We start from the raw sequence: 8,675 nt of genomic DNA on the forward strand, positions 1-8,675 counted from the left end.
AACGCCATTCGCGTTACATGACTTTCAACGCCACTGCTGGTTAAGTTAATCGTTCTACTGTGTCTACCAGAGAAATCTACGCATTTCCCACTACCCTCTCGATCCTAAGAAAATACGTTCAGAAGGCTCTATGCACAAAGACACCACTTAGCAGGGGAGTGACAGGCAAGACTTTTACCGACACGGAAAAAAAAATTAAAAACGACGAAATTAAACACAGATTCCGACTGGGTTTGCCTATGGCAACCCAGTAAATAGTGTTAGCAGACCAGTCGATACGAACTCGTACCAGTCCATCGTTGGGAGCCTACCTTATGCTGCAATCACAACTCGTCTGGACATCGCCCAAGCAGTGGGAGTTGTGTCGACGTTCTGTGCAAATCCCACACAAAGTCACTTAACTGCAAAAAAACGGATTCTCAGATATCTGAAAGGAACTGTATATCTTGGCCTGAGTTACAAGAAGTGTGCTGATGGAAACCTGATTGGTTATTCAGATGCTGATTGGGCGGGTGATGTGGATGACCGCCACTCCACTTCAGGAAACGTGTTTTTATTGGCTAAGGGAGCAGTGAGGTGGCTGAGCAAGAAACAGGCCACCGTTGCGCTGTCGACGGCAAAAGAAGCTGAGTATGTATCCCTTAGTACGGCCACTCAGGAAGCAATTTGGCTTCGAAGGTTACTCACAGATGTAGGAAAACCTCTCGAGGAACCCATCGTAATTAATGAAGACAACCAAGGAGCTATTGCAATGGCAAAGAATCCTGTGGGTCATGCTAGGACCAAACACATTGATATACGCTATCATTTCGTTTGCGAAGGAGTGCAAGACGGAGCGATTATTTTAAAATATGTAGCCACTGGTGAGATGATTACGGACATTCTGACGAAGCCGTTACCTAAGCATCCCTTCGAGAAGCTTCTCATCCAACTAGGAATGAAAACTGTCAAATAAGCAACGTCAAAAGTGGGAATGTTGTTATTGTGAAAAAAAAAAAACATTTGACGGTTGCTAATTTGAACTTTTAATGTATACACACTGACACTACTTCTCAGGACTATTTAATTAAGTTTCCCATTGGTGATAGTGTTTTTTCTTTTGTCATTGAAACTATTGTTTTTCGTTTTAATTTAAGTTTAAACAGCTTATTCTGTTGTACGTTTACTTTAGTGTGTAACCCGCGGCGAGTGATGAGAAGGGTTGTTCTACGTTGGGAAAAATAAAACAGTTTGGGACCCACAGTCAAAAAAACACTTCAAACAAGTAGAGGGAGTACAAAGAGGAGCCGAACGCTCCCTTAAAAACTACTACATCAGCTACATTGGTTATGTCTAATAATATTAGAGGAATAAAGATGTTTTGTCCAGGGACGGCGGAAGGGGGGGGGGGGGGGGGGCTAACAAGAAAGCGCCGAAGACGCTAACTTGTAGGGGGTTCTAGGGAAATTCTCCGCCAGAAAGTTTTGAAATCTTCAAGCTAAATGCAGCATTCTTGGCGAGATATCAAAAAAAATAAACCTGGATCAATTTTTTGCTTGAAATTGGGCCTTCCCCCGGCTCCGCCGTGCCTGTTGTCGGTAAGCTAAATTTTTTTGTCCGGGGTTCTGTGCCTCTCAAAAATGAGTACATGTATAGTATCGTGTGAACCCTGTCACTGCAGTTGTCAAAGAAGGCAAATACATGAAAAGATTAAAAGAAACACAAAAACGAATAAAACCATTCAAGTAGCGGACTAACTTCTTTTCTTCTTCTTTAGTTTCAGTTCACTCCTCTGCAGAAAGCTGAACGCTGCGATCATCAGTCGATAATTCAGCTGCTCCTGGACCATGATGCAAAACCAACTTCAGCAACCAGCAAGCTTCATATAAATTTGTCCGTTTTTTGACAAATACTGTAGGCAATGAAACAATAACATGAATTTTGCGCGGCATTAATTAACTGTCTTGATCATTGCTCATTAAAATTACGCCTCTATACCACAAATGCCCTTTGTATCCCTTTGGCGCATTTTTATAATGGGAGCGTATTACTTGTAGGGGACTTGTGCTACTTAAATATGAAAACTTTCACGCTTAAACTAGTGTTTGAACTAAACTCAAATCATTTCACTAAGTTGGGGCTGAACTGGAGATGGTCAACTGAGATACACGAAAATGTATGTGCCAAAGGAGGAAGAGTTGTCGCGGGAGGGGGGCGGGGGGAAGGGGGCTTTTGTCAAATCGTCTAATTATACAAATAGATTGCGTGCTTCTGTTCAGTACACCTTCAGTAATTTCAGTGATAGATTACAGATGACGTCAAAATGTGGTGAGAACAAAAAACACAAGGCGATAGCGGTGTGTCAATGGTGTTCTTACCGCATTGCGCTATTACTGAACAGACTTACGGCGACATGAGTTTTATATAATAACGAATTAATAGTTTTGATGATGACGTCAGCTGTGCGTCTGCCCTGTAATAGATGATAGATAAGAACCAATCAAAGCGCGTGCATTATTGAGCTTATGATATAATTCGAATCAACAAGTTTTTGGAAACGGATTTCACTATAAAAGTTAACGTTAAAAAACAACGACGTTTCGACCGTTCGACGGTCATTTTCAAGTTGAACAGTAAAAATTTTTGAATGCGCTAAAATATATGCAATCGATTATAAAAATGCTAACAAGATACTGACCAAAACTCTAAAATATTTACATAGAAACAATACACACACACAAAAGAATAAAAAAATTGCGGCATGAAGAAACGCTAAGTAAATAACTTCGCGCGTATCGAGTCACTCTGTTTGTTCAGATCTGGTTTAAGTTTGCAAATAAAAAGCATTTCAAAGATCTTATGCCGTGGTCTGGACTTCGCTCTTCCACAGCCAGTCTCACCAATGGAGATACAAGCAACCTTTGAGAAAGCATATTGGAAACTAGAACCAAAACTAAGCGAGGAGAACAAGGAATTAGCAGCTGCAACGCTACGTTCTATTGCCCTTAACTACATGAAGAGGAAGGGCCCAACACCCCCAAAATCAATGTTAAGAGCGATAGGTCAGCTAAAGAAGAGAGACGACATCGTAATTACACGACCGGATACGGGCTCGGGAGTTGTGATCTTGGACAAAACAGAGTATGTCAGCCTACTGATGGAATCATCTATTAGCAATGAAACTAAATTCATACCCATCAGCCTCGAAAGACCAAAGGCAAAGGGAAGACGTCCGAAGCATTATCACCCGCTACTTAAAAAGGAGAAGGAATTGTCCTCTATAGTGAAGAAAATTCTTCCACAACCCATAGCTGACTCACTGATACAAAAGGGTTCCAGGCTCGCACACCTTTATGGTTTACCAAAGACGGACAAGACGAAACCAGCGGTCCGTCCGATCCTCTCAGCAACAGGAACCTACAATTACAAGCCTGCTAAGTGGCTTGACGAAAAGCTAAAACCTTCGTCCGTCAACGACCAAACCATTAATGACATCTTCTCGTTTGCTGATGACCTTCAGGGGATGAAAATCGATAAACAGGACATTTTAGTGTCATATGATGTTTCGTCTCTTTTCACAAACGTACCAGTGGATGAAACAATCAAAATCCTAGCGGAGAAAGCTTTCAAAGACGATTGGTTCAACAAAGAATATGACCTTAACATCACAAAAACTAACCTTATAGAGCTGTTAGAGATTGCTACGAAAAACCAGCTTTTCCAATTCGAAGGAAACTTGTATGAGCAGGTGGATGGGGTTGCCATGGGCTCTCCCCTCGGACCACTAATGGCAAATGCGTTTATGTGCCACATTGAAGAAAAATTAAAAAACCAAAACAAGATACCTGCTTTCTATAAGCGATATGTCGACGACACTCTCAGCAAAATGCCCGATGTTTCATCTGCCTCTGACTTCTTGTTAACACTGAATGGAATACACCCCTCACTCAGCTTCACAATGGAACTCGAAGACAACAGCAAGCTTCCCTTTCTTGGCATTGTGATCATCAGAAATGGTCTACGACTAGAGACGAAGGTCTACGTGAAACCAACCGATACTGGGCTTTTATTGCATTATCAAAGCCATGTTGACGTCAAGTATAAACATTCTCTACTGAAGACAATGTTAAACCGTGCTTTCAAACTCTCATCGAATTGGCAGTTTTTCCATCAAGAATGCCAACGTCTCAAAATGGTTTTTGCTCGCCTGCATTATCCTGAAACCCTCATAGAGAACACCATCAGAAATTTTATTGAAATGAGAGTTACTGAGAATGTGTGTTCTAAACAGCAAGTATCCGATGAACAAGATGCCCCCATCAGAATTGTGTTACCGTACAAAGACCAGAAATCGGCAAATGCGGTAAGACACCAACTCAGCGATCTTAGTCGAACGATTAATGCCGTCGTCCAGCCTGTTTATGTAAGCAGAAAGATCTAAGGAAATTTCAAGCCGAAGGAACATAAACCTCCAATTGTAAACCAACAAAAAGGTGTTTATTATTACAAGTGTGGTCTGTGCGATACAGACTATGTCGGCTTCACGAGTCGACACCTACATCAACGTGTGGAGGAACATAAGCGATCAACAATCGGCTACCACGTAAAGGACGAGCATGGAGGGGATCCGGATGCCATTGGAAACAACTTTGAGATTTTAAAGAAGTGTCAGAGTAAACTTGACAGCTTGATTTTTGAAATGCTTTTTATTCGTAAACTTAAACCAAATCTGAACAAACAGAGTGACTCGATACGCGCGAAGTTATTTTCTTAGCGTTTCTTCATGCCGCAATGTTTTATTCTTTTGTGTGTGTGTATTATTTCTATGTAAATATTTTAGAGTTTTGGTCAGTATCTTATTAGCATTTTTGTAATCGATTACATATATTATAGCTTATTACTATGAAATCTAAATGTAACTACTCGCTTAGATCTAACAAGGAGGACTGCCAACAAGGAGCTTTTACTAGAACATCCAAAAGTGCGTACCAATTAAGAAAACGTTGGGGGATCGAGCTTTCTTTATGGCCGCCCCCAAACATTGAAACGTTTTACCTGATACATTGCGTGAAATAACATCGCTGGACTCATTTGAGGCTCATTTAAAGATTTATTTATTTCGAGACGCTTTTAAGGCGAGTTTCAATCAAGTAATTACTTTGGCCTATCAAAAAGGACGGAGACAATCCAGTAAACCAATCAAAACTCGAAGTAATTACCCGAAGCCGACACAAAGCGCGGGAAAATGTGCACGCGCGAGCTACGACTGGTTTCGTTTTCACTTCTGATTGGTTGAAAAAGTGGCGCAAGAACTCTGAACACTGAACACTGAGTGAAGTAATGCAAAACCAAAGCAATTCGCTAATTACTTTCGACACTCAATTGAAAAACGCCCTAAGCATTTTATATAGTCACGCATTTGCTTTTAATATTGCGTGCATGGAAAGATATACATTTGGCGAGGCGAGGCAGACTCGGTTTTCGGAAAACTTCAGAAGCGTGTCTGGCTAAACCTAAAAACTACGCTTAAAAACCAGAAACAGAGTCTGCTCTGTATGCATCCTCAGCACCCTGTTGGTATGACAGTGAGACATGGCTTGCATACACCAGACAAGAAGCTACACTGAACACACTCCACGTCAGATTCCTCCGCACTGAAATTCTTGGGATCACCTGGAAGGATAAGATCACCAACCAGGAAATGTTTGAAACTGCAGAACTGCCAACTATCCAGTACCTCTTCTGATCGTGGACTACGTTGGCTAGGCCATGTCCCGAGCGCCTTCCAAACGACCTACTCTATGAACAGATGGCTCAAGACAAACGATCGACAAGGTGGCTGCTTCTTCGCTACAAAGACATCTGCCAACGAAACATGAAGGCAGCCAAAATCAGTGAACACATTTGGGAATCGTTGGCTGACGACCTTATTAAGTACAGGGAAGCTGGAGATCTGTGAGGAGAAGAGACAGAAGAACAAGGATTCCAAAAACAACCCGTCGAACGCGATAACTTACGCCTGTTCACACTGCCACAGGTCTTGCAGCTCCAGAATCGGTCTTCTCAGTCACTAGCGAAAGTGCCTACCCTAATTACCCATTGCCTGCAAGGCAGAAGGAGGCAATATATATAAGGTGAACGAAGTCGTAATCCAACAGCTCTTTTTCACAGCATTTTCTCTTTAGAAACTGATCGAATGAATTCTTTTATTCCAGAAAGTTGTGACACTTATTGCGTCCAATAATATAGAGTGAAGCCCCCGGAAGATCGAAAACAGACCCAGCCGGTACGTGTGTTAAGCGAGATCATTTTCCATTCCGACGTGTTGGAACAGGAGGTAGTCTCGGCACCCCAAAATGTTTGGGCAATGGTGCCGCATTTCGTTTGGGACCGCTACGTAACGGTCAGCGTGGTGCCAAACGTGTGCCGATTTTTTTAGCCGTGTAACTGGGGTTTTAGTTTCGAAAATGAAAAAAAAGTCGTTGAGGGGCGTGTGTGAATGGTAACCACTGGAAGTACTTGGGAAGCAATTGTTTTGATTCGAGATAAAACTAAAATTGTTTTAGATATTAGCTATTTTCCTGTATATTTTAAAGAAAGGGCGATCTGAGAGAAAACTTTTGCATTATCGTGTGGCAAAATGCTCTCCCGTGAGTATTGCAAGCTTTTAAAAGTACAATGTAAGGATGCGTTCGATCGACCGTATTCCGGACTTGGAATACATAGAATTCAAGTCGGAAGTCCTACGCGTTTACAGAGTTTCACATGGAAATTATCAAATACGTGCTAAAATGAAATTTTAAGCACATCTTCAACATCCTAGTTGCTTAAAAACTACGGCAAACATACTACTATTTCAAATCTTATTCTTATTCCGTAATAGGGTCAATCAAATGCACCCTTAAGAGATTCACAATCTTGTGTAATCAAGAAAACCGAGCGCCCGAAGACAATTACTGTAATATTTGATGTCAATGATATGATGAGCCCACGAAAAAGAAAAAGCCCAAACAGTTGGATGATCTTCCAAAGTTACTACATGAATCCCCTTCCATGTGACAGATTACTCAGCGAGATGAAAGTAATAAACATTTGCAAGACGCTAGACATATCGGGCGAGTTTCAAGGGTGTGTTTTCAACTCAAATCTATGAAGACGCTTCCACAACAAAATCGTTCAGAAATTATGCAAAAACTTCCAAAACTGGAGCTAGGATGAACTAACACAACTTTAACGTCAGATACTTTGTTAACAGATGAATAGTGGGCTTAAGCAACGAGAACCTTGACATCCCGGACGTTATGAACTGAGATCGGAAATCTGTTGTTTCGCCTCAAACAACGTATCTGAAAGCTTTAGTTTTAACTCCGGTATTATGGTATAATCGAATCAAAGCACTGAAAGAGTTCTGAAAGAGAGAAAAGGTAAACTTCCGGTTTTTCATTTTTGACGTCGGGGACGCTGCGTCCGCCGGCGTTGCTTGAGCTCAGTAATGCATGGTCCAGTGCAAGTACACAGACTCGAGCAACACAGCAACACAATGCAACCTCGTACAGGGATAACCCCTCGAGCGGGGAGGGGCAGGGGTTGTCGTCCCATTCTCCCAGAAGTCGTTGCAAACCTACTTTCGTCTCTTGAACGAAAAAAAAAATAATGGCCATGTATCCAAGGGAAGAACTTTCGAAGAAGTTGTGCTCACTTGATCGCAGAGCGGCGGAGTTTGTGGCAGATTGACTTATTTAGGTAGGAATCATTATAACTTTATTTTTCTTTTTAGGAGAAGTGACTCTAATGTAAGGAAAAATGCACAAATCACAAGCATTAGAATGCCGTATCTCATCTCCGGTCGAATGCATATAAATTGCTGACAACTGTTTCTTGTTATTATCTTGCGATTGCGACATCTTTTGAGGGGTTCCTAAATTTGTACCTGTAAACAATAACTTTGCTGAAGTCTTACGTGAACGCGTTTAAAGTGACATACATCTGAGCTATTCTCTATTTTCGAATTCCCCATAATACACTTTGTTTGCCCCCCAAATTTTGCGTAAACTATTGTTTTCAAATGCTCTTGGAGACACTGCATATTCCTAAGAGCATTTGAAAACAATGTACAAAAATTTGGTTTTATCAACGGAGTTGATAAATGTAAATTGGCCATCGTACAGAGATTCTAAAAGATTCTATATTAGCTTTTAGAATCTCTGTACGGTGGCCTAGCTTTTAGAATCTCTGTACGGTGGCCAATTTACATTTATCAACTCCGTTGATAAAACCAAATTTTTGTATACTACTTCCCCACCGACGCAGCACCACAGTTTCTTTAGAAACTACCCCTTCATTCATTTGAAAACAATGGTTTATGCAAAATTTGGTGTATTATGGGGAATTCGAAAATAGAGAATGTAGTGTAAGCTTATTACATGCATGTATATTAACTTGATTGTCACAACTCATGCACATCCTGCAGTCGAACGATTTATTCCATCATAGGCGGCCCAAACTCATAATTTGAATGCTCAGTTAATGAAACGATTTGTAGGGTTAACATGGGAAACAAGAACCAGTGCTTTCAGTAAGTTTTGCAGTCAGGATGACTGGGAAAATAACGTTCACACAAGGACACAAGATGCAGTAAAGATAAGTTTATTTTTTATTTTCTTGGCTGTATAAAACTAGGATAAGCAGAGAGGTTC

General features: G+C 41.1%; 1 pseudogene; it reads left to right on the plus strand.

Moving 5' to 3' along the window:
- Positions 1-2,881: 2,881 nt before the first annotated feature.
- On the plus strand, positions 2,882-4,753 carry LOC137996218 (uncharacterized; annotated as a pseudogene).
- Positions 4,754-8,675: the final 3,922 nt, after the last annotated feature.

Source organism: Montipora foliosa, chromosome 3, assembly GCF_036669935.1.
Source record: "Montipora foliosa isolate CH-2021 chromosome 3, ASM3666993v2, whole genome shotgun sequence".
NCBI lineage: Eukaryota > Metazoa > Cnidaria > Anthozoa > Scleractinia > Acroporidae > Montipora > Montipora foliosa.